This window comes from Bufo bufo, chromosome 6 (genome assembly GCF_905171765.1).
Source record: "Bufo bufo chromosome 6, aBufBuf1.1, whole genome shotgun sequence".
In the NCBI taxonomy this organism is placed as follows: domain Eukaryota; kingdom Metazoa; phylum Chordata; class Amphibia; order Anura; family Bufonidae; genus Bufo; species Bufo bufo.
In genome coordinates this window covers 298,564,228-298,582,311 of record NC_053394.1, presented here as the reverse complement: position 1 = coordinate 298,582,311, position 18,084 = coordinate 298,564,228, and positions in this window count along the sequence as shown.

Here is an 18,084-nt window from a genome sequence, read left to right as displayed (position 1 = left end):
TGGGAGAATTTGTGCCCCATTGTAGATTTGTCCCATGTCCCATGTTGATTGGATGATGCTTGTCTTCTGCAGTTCTAAAATTCCGCTACACATTTTATGTTAGACTGCTGCCAAATTCCCCCGAACAGTCCTCAAACCATGGTCTTGTTACCAGCGAAGTACCTCAGGGATCTGTTCTGGGACCCATATTGTTTAATATATTTATCAGCGAAATTGCAGAAGGCCTCGATGGTAAGGTGTGTCTTTTTGCTGATGACACAAAGATTTGTAACAGGGTTGATGTTCCTGGAGGGATACACCAAATGGAAAAGGATTTGGGAAAATTGGAGGAATGGTCAAAAATCTGGCAACTAAAATTTAATGTTGATAAGTGCAAGATAATGCACCTGGGGCGTAAAAACCCAAGAGCAGAATATAAAATCAGTGATATAGTCCTAACCTTAGTATCTGAGGAAAGGGATTTAGGGGTCATTATTTCAGAAGACTTAAAGGTAGGCAGACAATGTCATAGAGCAGCAGGAAATGCTAGCAGAATGCTTGGGTGTATAGGGAGAGGAATTACCAGTAGAAAGAGGGAGGTGCTCATGCCGCTCTACAGAGCACTAGTGAGACCTCACTTGGAGTATTGTGCTCAGTACTGGAGACCATATCTCCAGAAGGATATTGATACTTTGGAGAGAGTTCAGAGAAGAGCTACTAAACTGGTACATGGATTGCAAGATAAAACTTACCAGGAAAGATTAAAGGACCTTAACATGTATAGTTTGGAAGAAAGACGAGACAGAGGGGATATGATAGAAACTTTTAAATACATAAAGGGAATCAACAAAGTAAAAGAGGAGAGAATATTTAAAAGACGAAAAACTGCTACAAGAGAACATGGTTTTAAATTAGAGGGGCAAAGATTTAAAAGTAATATCAGGAAGTATTACTTTACTGAGAGAGTAGTGGATGCATGGAATAGCCTTCCTGCAGAAGTGGTAGCTGCAAATACAGTGAAGGGGTTTAAGCATGCATGGGATAGGCATAAGGCCATCCTTCATATAAGATAAAGCCAGGGGCTATTCATAGTATTCAGTATATTGGGCAGACTAGATGGGCCAAATGGTTCTTATCTGCCGACACATTCTATGTTTCTATGTTTTCTAATGCATTGAGAACTGATGATTTTTCAGTAGATGTTCATGTATAAAGCAATGGTTTACTTTGTGTTTCTCACTCCACAGAATTTTATATAGGATTAAGGGCTCATGTACACAAACGTATTATTTTATCCGTGTCTGTTTCGTTTTTTTTGCGGAGGCCAGAAAAAACTGAAATGACCCTGCGTGTGTTCCATGTTTCCGTGTCCGTATGCCTGTTCCTCAATAGAATAGAACATGTCCTATTATTGTCTGCATTACGGACAAGGATAGGACTGTTCTATTAGGGGTCGGCTATTCCGTTCCGCAAAATGCAGAATGCACAAGGCCGGTATATGCAGACCACAAAACAACGTCGTGTGCATGAGCCCTAAAGCCATGTTTTTTTTTGTTTTTTTTTTTACATTTATGGGAAACTTGTTAAAATATATGGTATATTAAAAAAAATTCACTATTGAAGCCAAAAAATACATCACTGGCTGCAGACCAACAGGAAGAGAGAGCAGTGGTGCTGGGTCAGTGCAGGTGATGGAAGGGTAAAGTAATTTTTTATATATATTATCAGGCCCCTAACACTTGAGTAAAATCCTAATAGATTTTAAGCTCTTGCAAGCAAGGCCCTAATTCCTCTTGTTGTAATTATTGACTTGTCTGTTCCTATGCTGCTTATGACTGTTTGTACATAAACCCCTGAACTGTAAAGTGCTGCAGAATATGTTGGAGCTATATAAATGAAGATTATTATTATTAAAATAAAAAACAAAATTGGACAACTCTTTTGAAGTAAAAAATATTGCCATCTGCTGGTTAAAGACAGCACCACATTAACCTGTGAGTGCTGGAAGTAATGATTGGGAAATATTGCTATCTGCTGGCCAAAGAATGAAGTGCATCTGGTAGCTTAACCCCTTAAGGACACGGCCATATTTCACCTTAAGGACCAGGCCAGTGTCACTTTATGTGGTGATAACTTTAAAAAGCTTTGACTTATCCAGGCCATTCTGAGATTGTTTTTTCGCCACATATTGTACTTTATGACACTGGTAAAATGAAGTAAAAAAAATTCTTTTTTATTTATAAAAAAATACCAAATTTACCAAACTTTTGGAAAAATTAGCAAATTTCCAAGTTTCAATTTCTCTACTTCTATAATACATAGTAATACCTAACAAAAATAGTTATTGCTTTACATTCCCCATATGTCTACTTCATGTTTGGATCATTTTGGGAATGCCATTTTATTTTTTGGGGACGTTACAAGGCTTAGAAGTTTAGAAGCAAATCTTGAAATTTATCAGAAATTTTCAAAAACTCAATTTTTAGGGACCAGTTCAGGTCTGAAGTCACTTTGTGAGGCTTACATAATAGAAACTGTGGCAAACCTAGCCACTTACAGAATGTCTTTCTTGTCTGTACCTCTTCACCTCCCCCCTTTTCCTGTCCCATTGTTTCCCCAGCAGGGTGTTGTCTCAGGGACACTGGGAGACCAGTTTAAACTAACTGCAGTGTCCCCCCTCAACCTCCCATCAGCCCTTGCTATTGTCTGACCCCACCTTTCCTTGTACCATAGTAATCTATGTATTGTATGTAAATGAGGCTGTTGGCAGTTTGAAACCAGGTGCGCATGCCTAGTAAAGTCAGTTGACTCCCAAACTGTGTGTCGTCCAGTCCCTGGGGAAATTGTCTCTTGGATACACAGGGATTTAAGTGAAGATATTGAGGGTATACCGTGATGCTCCGCAACAATTGGTAACAAGCGGCGGGATACAAGCCTTGCAGCACAGCAAAGCAGCAGTTTGTTGAAACAGCCATTCGGATATGTGCAGTCATTCGAACGAACAGTGAATGGAGACGAATTATGCAACATTGAAACGAACTACGTTAAAGGAATTATTGGAAGCAAGGGGAAGAATAGCCAGCAACAAAACTAAAGCTACTCTTGTGGCCAAACTCATGGAGGGGGACAGAGCGACCACTACGGCAACTCCACAGGAGACAGAGCCAACAGAATTTACAAGAGAGCTCAATAGCAGGTTAGCTTTTTACCCAAACACCCCCTGCGTGGAGACACTAGAAAGACTGATAGCAGATGTACACGAGTACATTGTAGCTAAGCAAAACGCTATTCAGCGAGTCGGGGAAGGAGCCCCAGCGCCCACCAGCACTACCCAGGGAAAAGCTAAGATTCCCTACCAAGCTTTTAAAAATTACACAGAAGGAGAAAGTGATATTGACGAATACCTACAGGATTTCGAAAGGTTGTGCCAGCTACACGACATCAGCCCAGCCGACCAAGTACCCCTGCTGGCAGGTAGATTGTCAGGCCGCGCCGCAGAGGCATACCGAACCATCCCAGATGAAGACATCAGAAATTATCCAAAAGTCAAACAAGCCATCCTAGCACGGTATGCCATTACCGCTGAGGCATACCGACTCAAATTTCGGGACATCAAGAAACAAATAAAAGACTCACACACTGAATGGGCACACCGACTACAGCGAGCCGCCAAGGGGTGGATGGAAGCGGCACGGGTCACCACTATGGAAGAGATGTTCCAGGTAATAGTAATGGAGCAGTTTTTTAATGGACTAACCACAGAACTGCAAAATTGGGTACGAGATCGCAAACCCCGTACCCTACCAGAGGCAGCCAAGCTAGCTGACGAGTTCCAAGACACCAGGCGAGATCAACGCACACCACACCTGACCACGTATGGATCTACCGCCCCTCTGCCAGAAGTGACTACCTTGGCTCACCCACGACCAGCCGCAAGCCACAACCCGTACCCTCCTAGGTACAATACCCGACCACCGATCCGATGCCACACCTGCAACCAACAGGGGCACATCCAGAGAGACTGCCCACGTAACCGACCTCGCCAGAACTGGAACCACCAGGGTCCTCCTCCCCCCAATCGGGCTGCAGTACACTGCTGCCAAAGAGAATCTGTGCTCCCAACATCCACAGTCACCTCAATAGAAGAGCCTCTGGGGATCCTACACGAGGTAAACCCCATACAAGCCGCCTCAGACAACCGCCAAGGGCACCGCCAGGTGGTACACATGGAGGGGAAGAGTATACAAGGATTACGTGACTCTGGGGCCACGTTAACCCTGGTCCGAAATCATTTGGTGCCTAAGCACACCCTCACCGGAGACTGTGTAGCTGTACGGGTGGCAGGGGGAGCAATTTACAAAGTTCCCACTGCCAAGGTGCATTTGAATTGGGGGGCAGGGCATGGAAACGTGGAGGTGGGAACTATGCAGGATTTGCCCGCTGATGTTATTTTGGGCAACGACTTGGGGGAGCTCACCTCTGCTTTTGTCCCTCAACCAACTATCCAAGAGGCCTACCCGGTTATTACCCGGCAGCAAGCATGCACCACGGCTCCTTCCGATCACTCTGAGGCTCAGGTAAACAATATGCCACACACCCCTCCTATTCTACCCTGGGATGCCCCCCTGGAATTTAGCAGTGAGGTGGCCCTAGATCCCTCCCTGCAGGTATATAAAGATAGGATAAATAAGGACCAAGGAGGGTTGGAGGGAGAGAGATATGCTTGGGACAAAGGTCTCATATACCGCTATGCAGAGAAGGTAGTAGCAGGGTACATACCCGTGCCCACTAAGTAGTTAGTGGTACCCCGAAAGTATAGACAAGAGTTGCTGCGCATCGCGCACGATATACCATTATCAGGACATTTAGGAATCAGCCGAACGAAACATCGGCTGACGCAGAACTTCTTCTGGCCAGGTATCTCAAAGGATATTAGACAATACTGTCAAACGTGCGATACCTGCCAGATGGTAGGGAAGAGAGGGGATCGCTATAAAGCCAAACTCAGATCCCTGCCCATAATTGAAGAACCCTTCAGTCGAGTAGCTGTAGACATAATAGGACCCCTAGCGAAACCCAGTCCCTCCGGCAAGAAATACATCTTGACCGTAGTGGACTACGCCACTAGATACCCAGAGGCAGTGGCGTTGACCAACGTACATGCAGAGACTATAGCCGATGCCCTTATGCGAATATTCTCCTGTATGGGATTTCCCCAGGAGATTATTTCTAATAGGGGCACCCAGTTCACTGCAGAGGTCACCCACCAACTCTGGAAAGTGTGTGGGGTGAAACCGATCTTAAACTCCGCCTACCACCCCCAGTCCAACGGGCTCTGTGAACGGTTTAACGGAACACTTAAACAGACGATCCGCACGTTCATAGACACTCAAAAAGACTGGGAACGTTTTTTGCCCCACTTGCTCTTTGCCTATAGGGAAGTACCCCAAGAATCCACGGGATTCTCCCCTTTTCAATTATTGTTCGGGAGGAGAGTGAGGGGTCCCTTAGACCTTATCAGAGAACACTGGGAGGGAGGGGTAACTACGAATGGTACCCCTATTGTCCCATACGTGCTGGAGTTTAGGGAACGCTTGGAGGCTCTGACCCAGACGGTACGTACTAACCTCCAAGCGGCCCAACAACGACAGCGCAGATGGTATGATAAGGGGGCCAGGGACCGCAGCTTTCAGGTCGGGCAGAAGGTGATAATCTTACGGCCAGTCCCTAATGACAAGCTGCAGGCCTCCTGGCAGGGCCCATACAAGGTGGTGGAGCAAATCTGCGATACTACCTATGTGATCGGCCCGTGCGCTGGAGCAGGGGGAAGACGCATGCTCCATGTGAACATGCTGAAGCCCTACTACGAGCGCATAGAAGAGGTGACCGCTATTTGTGCCTCTGCCGCAGAGGACTTTGACAATTTACCTCTCCCAGTCTCCTAGAGAAAGAGGGCCAGAAAGAGGACCTGGAAGAGGTTCAGTTAGGTGAATGGCTGAGTCCCCAGGAAAGGGCAAAGGCTCATAGTCTAATAAGGGAAAAAGGAACCACTTTTTCTAATCTCCCCGGGTACACCCCGTTAGCCACCCACAGAGTAGAAACACCAGGGCAGACCCCTCTCCGCCAACCTCCTTACCGCATACCTGAATCCGTAAAGGATAATATGCGCAAGGAAATATAAGAAATGCTACAACTAGGAGTCATAGAGCACTCTGAAAGCCCTTGGGCCTCCCCAGTAGTTCTGGTGCCGAAGCGGGATGGGACTACCCGCTTCTGCGTAGACTACCGGATGCTTAATGATAAGACCGTATCCGATGCCTACCCTATGCCCCGGACAAAATGGCCATGGGCCAATACCTCACCACAATAGATCTTTGTAAGGGGTATTGGCAGATTCCCCTAGCCGAAGACGCCATCCCTAAGTCGGCGTTTGTCACCCCGTTTGGCCTGTACCAGTTTAAGGTCATGCCATTCGGGATGAAAAACGCTCCGGCTACTTTTCAGAGGATAGTGGATCGGCTATTGGATGGGTTCCAGGAGTACGCTTGCGCCTATCTAGATGATATAGCGATCTTCAGCCACTCCTGGACTGAACACCTGACCCACATAGGAGCCGTACTAGACCGTATTAGGGAGGCAGGATTAACTCTGAAACCCAGTAAGTGCCATATAGAGATGGCAGAAGTCCAATACCTAGGACACCGGGTAGGGAGCGGCCAACAAAAACCCGAACCAGCTAAGGTAGAGGCTGTAGCCAAATGGCCAACCCCTCGTACCAAAACTCAAGTACTGGCATTCCTAGGTACCGCAGGATACTACCGTAAATTTGTACCCAACTACAGTACCCTGGCCAAACCCCTCACCGATTTGACCCACAAGAATCTTCCTAAGATAGTAGTCTGGACCCCAGAGTGTGAGCAGGCATTCCAGCAACTAAAAACGGCTCTTGTGAATTCACCTGTACTTGCCGCCCCTGATCCAACTAAACGCTTTCTCGTCCACACAGACGCTTCTATGTTTGGATTGGGGGCAGTACTGAGCCAAGTCGGAGAAGATGGCGGCGAGCATCCAGTGGCTTACTTAAGCAGAAAACTTTTACCCCGGGAAGTAAGCTACGCCGCCATAGAAAAAGAATGCCTGGCCGTGGTGTGGGCCCTTAAAAAGCTGCAGCCCTATTTGTATGGACACCCCTTTTCCTTACTCACAGATCACAACCCGTTGGTGTGGCTGAACAGGGTGTCAGGAGACAATGCCCGGCTGCTGGGCTGGAGTTTGGCGCTGCAGCCTTTTGACTTTACCATCCACTACCGCCCTGGGAAGCAAAATGGCAACGCCGACGGGTTATCCAGACAAACTGAACTTGAAAAGTGATCTGTGAGCGCTCCTCCGGACATCCCCAAGCCGATCCGTTGGGATCAGACTGTGTATGCCGGCTTGGTTCTGGGGGAGCATTGTGGCAAACCTAGCCACTTACAGAATGTCTTTCTTGTCTGTACCTCTTCACCTCCCCCCTTTTCCTGTCCCATTGTTTCCCCAGCAGGGTGTTGTCTCAGGGACACTGGGAGACCAGTTTAAACTAACTGCAGTGTCCCCCCTCAACCTCCCATCAGCCCTTGCTATTGTCTGACCCCACTTTTCCTTGTACCATAGTAATCTATGTATTGTATGTAAATGAGGCTGTTGGCAGTTTGAAACCAGGTGCGCATGCCTAGTAAAGTCAGTTGACTCCCAAACTGTGTGTCGTCCAGTCCCTGGGGAAATTGTCTCTTGGATACACGGGGATTTAAGTGAAGATATTGAGGGTATACCGTGAAGCTCCGCAACAGAAACCACCCAAAAATGACCCCATTCTAGAAACTACACCCCTCAATGTATTAAAAACTGATTTTAAAAACATCGTTAACCCTTTAGGTGTTTCACAAGCGTTAATGGCAAATGGAGATAAAATTTCAGAATTTAGATTTTTGGGCAAATTTTCCATTTTAATCCATTTTTTCCAGTTACAAAGCAAGGGTTAACAGCCAAACAAAATGCTATATTTATTGCCTCGATTCTGTAGTTTGCAGAAACACCCCATATGTGGCCGTAAACTATTGTACGGGCACACGGTAGGGCGTAGAGGGAAAGGTGCGCCGTGTGGTTTTTAGAAGGCAGATTTTGCTGGTTTATCTACACCATGTGCCATTACTCTAGGGGTGCATCAGGGGGGCTTGAAATGGGACATGGTGTCAAAAAAACAGGCCATCAAAATCTGCCTTCCAGAAACCATACGGCGATCCTTTCCTTCTGCGCCCTGTCGTTTGGTCATACAGCAGTTTACGACCACATATGGGGTGTTTCTGTAAACTGCAGAATCAGGGTAATGAATATTAAGTTTTGTTTGGCTTTTAACCCTTGCTTTTTTACTGGAAAAAGACGGATAAAAATTGAAAATTTGCCAAAAAATTGCTCTTTCGGCACAGTTTTTATTAAATTTTTTTGACCGTGTTCATCTAAGGCATTAGGCATTGGGGTATTTTTATAGAACAGATTCTTCCGGACGCGGCAATACCTAATATGTCTACTTTTTTTTTATTTATTTATGTTTTACACTATATTATCTTTTTATAAACCAAAACAAAACATTTTAGTATCTCCATAGTCTAAGAGTCCGTTTTTTTTGTTTTTTTTAGCCGATTATCTTAGGTAGGGGCTAATTTTTTGCGGGATGAGAGCACGGTTTTATTGGCACTATTTTGGGGGGCATATGACTTTTTGATCGCTTGCTATTACAATTTTTTATTTTTTTGACCATGTTCATCTGAGGGGTTAGATCATGGGGTATTTTTATAGAGCAAATTCTTACGGATGCGGCAATACCTAATATGTCTACTTTTTTTTATTTTTTTTATTCGTTTTAGTGTCTCAAGTCTGAAAACCATAGTTTTTTATCCGATTGTCAGTGGCTAAATTGGGGAAGAGGAATATAAATTTAGTACTCCATGAAAGTGTGGTACTCCCTGAAGCAACCGTCAATGCAGAGGCCCGGATGATCGGAGCACGTGTCACACTGAGTGGTGGTGTCCTTCCGTATCCCCCTCCTGTGACATACTTTTTTTTTGGGTCCTTCCCTTCTTTCCAGTATGGGGGACCACACCTGGAAAGTGTTGGCCAGGGAAGATCCGGGCGCCTCCAGTTCCCGAGGTACTCCGGCCTGCTCTTTCCTGGTCAGAAAAGATCAGGGCCTTGAGGACTGCCTCATAGAACTGAAGGAATGTCCCTGTGTTGCCAGTGCTCTGGGACAGCACAAAAGAGTTGTACAAGGCAACGTGTACCAAGTAGACCGCAACTTTTTTGTACAATGCCCGGGTTTTGCGCATGGCATTATATGGCTTGAGGACTTGATCAGAGAGATCAACTCCTCCCATATACCGATTGTAGGCGACGATACAATCGGGCTTGAGGACCGTTGCCACGGTACCTCGCACAGGGACAGGGGTGATGCCGTTACCGTGAATTGTGGACAGTACAAGGACATCCCTCTTGTCCTTATATCTGACCAGCAACAGGTTTCCACTAGTAAGGGCACGGGTCTCACCCCTGGGGATAGGTACCTGGAGGGGGTGGGTAGGGAGGCCACGTTGATTTTTCCGCACGGTCCCTCAAGCGGACGTGGATCTGGCAGCGAGGGACTGGAAACCTGGAGAGCAGCAGACACTAGAAGACTAGCGTAATCAATCTAGGGGAAGGGGGAAGGGACTGGAGCTGAAGGGGGCATAACAAACTGCTGCCCTAATGGCTCTGACCAGCGCCCCGGTGCTCCAGTTAGGTCACTAGTATATAAACAAAAAATTCTGTTTTCTCAGTGATGGGCCCTCAAAGAGTCATAATAAGGGTATCATTTTTATTAGCATGTTCAACCCTTCCAGGCTGTATTCCTGGTTTAATAGGGTTGATCATGCTGACAGATACTCTTTATGACATTATGGGGGAGATTTATGAAAACTGATGTAAAGGAAAACTGGCTTGGTTACTTATAGCAACCAATCAGTTTCCACCTTTCATTTTTCAGAGCTCCCAAAAAATGTTGCGTTGTAGCACCATATAATGGAAATACTGTAGCACCATATAATAGAAAGTTACATGTGTGTGGTGTCATCTGGTGGCAATATAAGGTAATGTGCAATATATGTTAATATGTATGGAGCCATCAGGTGGCAATATGTTAATATGTATGGAGCCATCGGGTGGCAATATAAGGTAATGTGTATGAAGCCATCTGGGGGCAATTTAAATGTATATGGAGCCATCTGGTGGCAATATATGGTAATGTGTATGAAGCCATGTGGTGGCAATATAAGCGCTCATGCACATGAACGTATTATTCTTTCCGTGTTGGACCATATGTAGAACCATTCATTTCAATGGGTCTGCAAAAAAACAGAAGTTAGGCCTCATGCACATGACCGTGCCGTTTTTTGCGGTCCGCAAACCGCAGAGCCGCAAAAAACAGAAGCCGCCTGTGTGCCTTCTGCAATTTGCGGAACGGAACGGGCGGCCATTGTAGACGAGCCTATTCTTGTCCGCAAAACGGACAAGAATAGGACATGCTATATTTTTTTTGGTGGGGCCTCAGAATGGAGCAACGGATGCGGACAGCACACGGAGTGCTGTCCGCATCTTTTGCGGCCCCATTGTAGTGAATGGGTCCATATCCGAGCTGATAAAAAATGCGTCTCGTATGCGGACCATAACTACGGTCGTGGGCATGAGGCCTTACTCTGTGTGCATTCCGATTCCGTATGTCCGTATTTCTGTTCAGAAAAAAAAATAGAACATGTCCTATTATTGTCTGCATTACGGATAAGGATAGTACTGTTCTATTAGGGGCCAGCTGTTCCGTTCCGCAAAATACGGAATGCACATGGATGTCATCCGTATTTTTTGCGGATCAGTTTTTTGCGGACCACAAAATGTATACAGTCGTGTGCATGAGCCCTAAATGTGTATGGTGCCATCTGGTGGCAATATATGGTAACATAATCTGAGACTGCAGATTTGGAGGACAACTGACAGAGACTTCCCGGAAAGTGTGTGAAGGTGTGTATGTGTGGGCCTCATATGATAACAGCTAATTTCAGCTGACACCTGGCATTCGCTGGTGGAATTACCCTTTAATACTCATGTCTCACTGGGTTTGAGAGAATAAAAAGGAAAGCAGAACTTACATTAAGGCCTCATGCACACGACCGTAGTTCTGGTCTGCATCCGAGCCACAGTTTTTGCGGCTCGGATGCGGACCCATTCACTTCAATGGGGCCGCAAAAGATGCGGACAGCACTCCGTGTGCTGTCTGCTTCTGTTGCTCCGTTCTGTGGCCCCGCAAAAAAAATATAACATGTCCTATTCTTGTCCGTTTTGCTTCCGTTTTTTGCAGATCCGCGGTTTGCGGACCGCAAAAAAAGGGCACGGTCGTGTGCATATAGCCTAAGTCATTAGTATCTGGATCATTGCTGAATACATGGGCCCTACAATGCTGACAAACAAAGGTACACATACAATAAAGGCAGGTCATCTATAAAACGGTATATAAGGGCTGTTTCACACGAGCGAGTCCATTGCGGGAATCGCGCTCCGTGTGCAAGTGTGATCCTCCGCTCTGGACTTGCAGGAGCGCACGGCATTATCATGATTTATAATGCTATGTGCCTCTGCTGGACCTTATTTCTACGGAATTGTACTGACAGCTTTATGTCACTATGATTCTGTGGAAATAAGGCCATGCAGAGACACATAGCATTATAAATCATGATAATGCCGTGCGCTCCTGCAAGTCCAGAGCGGAGGATCACACTTGCACACGGAGCGCGATTCCCGCAATGGACTCGCTCGTGTGAAACAGCCCTTAGACAGCTAGATCTAACAAGAGATTGTCAGGAAGGAAGCGTTCCTTCCCAGCAATCGCCTGATCGCTAGCAGAGGAGACCACTGCTGTTATTTGCAGCGATCTCCACAGTATAGGGAGGAGCGATCGTTATACCATCGCTCGTCCCCATACTGACTATATGTTTGCCGGTGGTAGATCATGCTGTGCTGCAACCGATGATTTTGTTTGTTTGTTCATTGTGCCATCGGTGGCAGTATTAAGGCTACTTTCACACTAGCGTTTGGGGCTCCGCTTGTGAGTTCCGTTTGAAGGCTCTAAGGCTACTTTCACACTAGCGTTCGGGGCTCCGCTTGTGAGTTCCGTTTGAAGGCTCTCACAAGCGGCACCGAACGGATCCGTCCAGCCCTAATGCATTCTGAATGGAGGCGGATCCGCTCAGAATGCATCAGTTTGGCACCGTTTGTCCTCCGTTCCGCTCAGCAGGCGGACACCTGAACTCAGCTTGCAGCGTTCAGGTGTCCGCCTGGCCGTGCGGAGGCAAGCGGATCCGTCCAGACTTACAATGTAAGTCAATGGGGACGGATCCGTTTGAAGTTGACACAATATGGCTCAATTTTCAATGTAAAGTCAGAACGGATCCGTTTGCATTATCATGGTAAATGCAAACGGATCCGTTCTGAACGAATCTAAGCGTTTGCATTATAGGTGCGGATCCGTCTGTGCAGATACCAGACGGATCCGCACCTAACGCAAGTGTGAAAGTAGCCTTAACACTGCCTGATTATCGCTGACAAGCATAACTACATACATTCGTTGGCGATCTTCTACTGAAAAATCGGCTAGTGTAATACACCCATAACTATGGGCCCATAGAGTGACAGAGAAAAGATGTAATAACAAATCACAACACAATGTAGAAAGGAAATACAATTTATTACACCCCACCTTTACCAAAAATGCAAAAAACACATATGTACAATCCTCACTTATGACTAGTGTAGACTTGTCTTTATATACACAATACATGCCATACATATAAAACAGTTCAGTTTTTTTTTTTTTTACACATTTTCTGTAAACTTACTAAAACTTGGGGGTATTTGGGGGGTTTCTTATCACCAGAAAGATCAAAGCCTTCAGCCATGATGACTTTCCTGGGACATATTTAACATACATCATATTCCACACCATGAAATGAATCAGCTATAGGCAATAACTTGACGCAAAGTACCTCATCCCTTCACACAAATCACTTTCTACATCAAGTGGTTGCTCCATCTGGACATTTATGGAATATCCTCAGGATATGCTATAAATGTCTGATGGGACAGATTTCTCCATTTACTGCCATTGGACTTCCGAAAATAGCTGAATGCACTTCTTGCACATACTTCAGAAGTTCTATAGCAGTGAAGGGAGAAAGCTGCGCATGCGCGGCTTTGTCTCCATTTGTGGCATGGCTCATATCCTATAGAAATGCCATAACTGTCTAGATGGGACAACAGCTTTAAGGAATTATCCATTTTTGTATAACATTCATTCAAATGATCTTAAAAGACTTATTTCGCTAAATGGACTCCTCCCTATTTTCCTGCTATACTGTATGTGATTTTCTTGCTGACTCCAATAGCACATGAGTAGCACATGACTCTTACATATGGCAGCTTTGGCTCCGCGCTCCTTTGCTCCCTGGCCTCGGCTGCTCTGCTGGCCTCGCTGGATGTTAACTTCCTGTTTGAAGTCGCTGCGGCCAGCAATTGGTCACGTGAAACAAGGGGAGCAGGTCACCACTGCGTCCCGTGATTGGTTGCAGCGGCATCAGATGTGAAGTTCAGATCCAGGGAGTCCAGCAGACGAGGCTAGAGAGCAAAGGAGCGGAGAGCCAGTGCCGGAAAGCAGGTAAGTATGCTTCTCTTCGCAGATCTTCCCAGGTCTTCCCAGGAGGTGCACAACCCCTTTAAATCCACTATTTTATGAACTTCAGATGGCCTCCCTATTATTACCCATATTTCTGTATATTCACCTATATTAGTTACTAGCTGAAGGACCCGCTATTTCATTTAATGTTTGTGTGTGTCGTTAAAATATATCAACACTATCCACTATAACAGTGACCTCTACAACACCCCGCCCCCAAAACACTGACCTCCACAGCCTCCACCCCTTAACACTGACCCCCCCCCCACAGTGCCCCATCTCTTAAAATTGGACCTCCACAGCAGCCCACCCCCTTAACTTTGACCTATACAGCAGCCTTCCCCTTTAACGGTGACTTTCACAGCATACCACCCCCTTGACAGTGACCTCCACAGGAGCCCACCCCCTTAACAGTGGCCTTTACTGGATCGGGGGCGTGTCCGTTTGAACAGCTCACTCTAAGACAGCAGCACTATACTGTCTTAGTATGGGCTGTGGGGAAAAAGTCACCCTCCCTCCCACCCCTGCAGCTGACAGAAGTTGATTTTTAATCAATAGAATGGAGTGGCTCACTGCTGATTGTGGGTGGTAAGGTGCTGCAAACTCAGATTGAGGACACCCAACCTCAATTAATGAAGTTAAATAAAAGACAAATTGGATGAGCGAGCACTCACTCTATGGCATCTACTAATATTTATTGGAATAAAATAGGATAAAAATAGTTCTGTCTATTGGCTAAAATAGACTAGCACATGAAAACATATAATATCATAGAATAAAATGTATAAGATTTGATCAAATCAAGGCTAAAATACAAGCAATAATAATATAAGCAATAGGAATATGCAATGGACCGCAACAAATTAGCAGCAAGTAGCAACAAAATAACTTCTGATGAATGGAAACAATTGATGGTATAATAGTAGCCAGTGGTGTGCGCCACCAATAGAGACTGTATCTATTATGGTGCAATGTGCTATTGAATAAAGATATAAATATAAAGATAAAAATATAAAGTGCCCAAAGTGTAAAAATAATGATGGTGTCACTCAGTCCTGGAATCCAAATCAGATGAAAGTGTCTCGATAATAGTAAAGAAATAATGAAAAAAGTTTTTTTCTGTGAAACTTTGTGTCACTGTGATTTAACCAGTGATAGAAACCACATAAATAAGTGTAAAAACAGCCTCTTTTGCCGCTATAAAGGATTATCACACCACTTGAATTGTCCCGTTTTATCAACTCATCCACACAGGATGATGAATAAGCGCTGCTTGAAGGACTCGTGGTTTTTTTAGACAAGATCCCAATCAGCAGTCCATATCGGACAGTCGAGCTGAATACGTGGATTATATAGAGTCCTTGAATAGGAGAAAATTCTTACCTCCTTCCACGTTTGGTTCAGGGTAAGGCTTCTGGCTATATGCCGATAGTACTCTGGAGACGCCAATACGGCCTCGTTGTTCGTGTTGTACACTGCTCTCACCTGGATCTCGCGGTGATACAAGCAGGATTTCCGTCCGGTAAGCCGAATCACTTGGCTCAATTTAATCAGTTGATTATATCCAGAATGCTCCGATTTAGTATATCCCAAATGTGGAGTCTAGCATGGCCATGCAAAAACTGGTTGTAGTGGAGGTTTTACCAGAGAGTCCAATGTCCCAGACGCGTTTCGGGATGATTCCACATCCCTTCCTCAGTGGTCATATCCGGCACTCCCCACCTCCTCCCTTTTATATCATTTCAAGATCAAATCCAAAATGTGGTGACAAAATCCAGAATTCTAAGATTTTTCAATTTTTCACCTCTTGCGGTTCTGATGCGGTTTTGTTGCGGTTTTACCGCCATCAGTGCGTTTTTTCTCTTTTTCAATAGTACACATTGCGATTTCATACTATGTCTAATATGAGCTGTACCTCACATTATAATATAGTTTTTATTGCATTTCTCCATTAATAATGCGTTTTTTCATTTACAGTTGCTTCCATTGTGCTCATATACTGAATATAATATAAAAAATAGTAATAAACCACAAATATAATTTAATTTATCTATCTAAGATGATAAAAATTGGAAGTTAGTCATAACTAGCAGCAGAAATTCCTCTAAAAATAGCAGCACAAATTTGTATGAATAAAATAACGATGCCAGAAAATCACAGCCAACATGATAGAATACAATTGGTATATTGACATTCATTTTCTAATAATTCGTGTGTTGACATAGATTTTCTAATAATTCTAGAATTAGACGAGGAATTTCTGCTGCTAGTTATGACTAACTTCCAATTTTTATCATCTTAGATAGATAAATTAAATTATATTTGTGGTTTATTACTATTTTTTATATTATATTCAGTATATGAGCACAATGGAAGCAACTGTAAATGAAAAAACGCATTATTAATGGAGAAATGCAATAAAAACTATATTATAATGTGAGGTACAGCTCATATTAGACATAGTATGAAATCGCAATGTGTACTATTGAAAAAGAGAAAAAACGCACTGATGGCGGTAAAACCGCAACAAAACCGCATCAGAACCGCAAGAGGTGAAAAATTGAAAAATCTTAGAATTCTGGATTTTGTCACCACATTTTGGATTTGATCTTGAAATGATATAAAAGGGAGGAGGTGGGGAGTGCCGGATATGACCACTGAGGAAGGGATGTGGAATCATCCCGAAACGCGTCTGGGACATTGGACTCTCTGGTAAAACCTCCACTACAACCAGTTTTTGCATGGCCATGCTAGACTCCACATTTGGGATATACTAAATCGGAGCATTCTGGATATAATCAACTGATTAAATTGAGCCAAGTGATTCGGCTTACCGGACGGAAATCCTGCTTGTATCACCGCGAGATCCAGGTGAGAGCAGTGTACAACACGAACAACGAGGCCGTATTGGCGTCTCCAGAGTACTATCGGCATATAGCCAGAAGCCTTACCCTGAACCAAACGTGGAAGGAGGTAAGAATTTTCTCCTATTCAAGGACTCTATATAATCCACGTATTCAGCTCGACTGTCCGATATGGACTGCTGATTGGGATCTTGTCTAAAAAAACCACGAGTCCTTCAAGCAGCGCTTATTCATCATCCTGTGTGGATGAGTTGATAAAACGGGACAATTCAAGTGGTGTGATAATCCTTTATAGCGGCAAAAGAGGCTGTTTTTACACTTATTTATGTGGTTTCTATCACTGGTTAAATCACAGTGACACAAAGTTTCACAGAAAAAAACTTTTTTCATTATTTCTTTACTATTATCGAGACACTTTCATCTGATTTGGATTCCAGGACTGAGTGACACCATCATTATTTTTACACTTTGGGCACTTTATATTTTTATCTTTATATTTATATCTTTATTCAATAGCACATTGCACCATAATAGATACAGTCTCTATTGGTGGCGCACACCACTGGCTACTATTATACCATCAATTGTTTCCATTCATCAGAAGTTATTTTGTTGCTACTTGCTGCTAATTTGTTGCGGTCCATTGCATATTCCTATTGCTTATATTATTATTGCTTGTATTTTAGCCTTGATTTGATCAAATCTTATACATTTTATTCTATGATATTATATGTTTTCATGTGCTAGTCTATTTTAGCCAATAGACAGAACTATTTTTATCCTATTTTATTCCAATAAATATTAGTAGATGCCATAGAGTGAGTGCTCGCTCATCCAAGAAGTTGATTTTTACCTTCATTTTTTCAATCTTAGTCGGCTGAGGAATGGGAGGGGGCATTGCCTCACCGGATATGGGGCGTGTCGGTTTGAACAGATCACTCTAATACAGCAGCACTGTGCTGTCTGAGTGTGAGCTGCAGGGAGAAAGTCACCCTCCCACCCCTGCAGCTGACAGAAGTTGATTTTTACCTTCATTTTTTCAATCCCTGTTGGCTCAGGAATGTGAGGGGGCATGGCCTAAACATATCTGGGCGTGGCTTAGCGGAACCTAGAAGTTGATTTTTACCTTCATTTTTTCAATCCCAGTCGGCTGAGGAGTGGGACGGGGCGTGGCCTAACCAGATTGGGCGTGGCTTAGCATGACCTAGGGGCGGGGTTTAAGTCTTTTGAGGGTGGACACATTGTGGCAGGGGGCATGTCTGGGCTCCTTCCTGCAAGAGTGACACCCCTCTGGGCACCTTACTGGCTTATTTGCATACCAAATAAACTGGATTTTCAGAGGATAAAAACATCTATTGCTGGAACAAAGGCACATCTTGAAATAAGGTAGTAAGTGCTATTAGGCCATGGATTTACTTCAATATCAAGTATCCTTGTGACAGATTTCCTTTAAAGCTC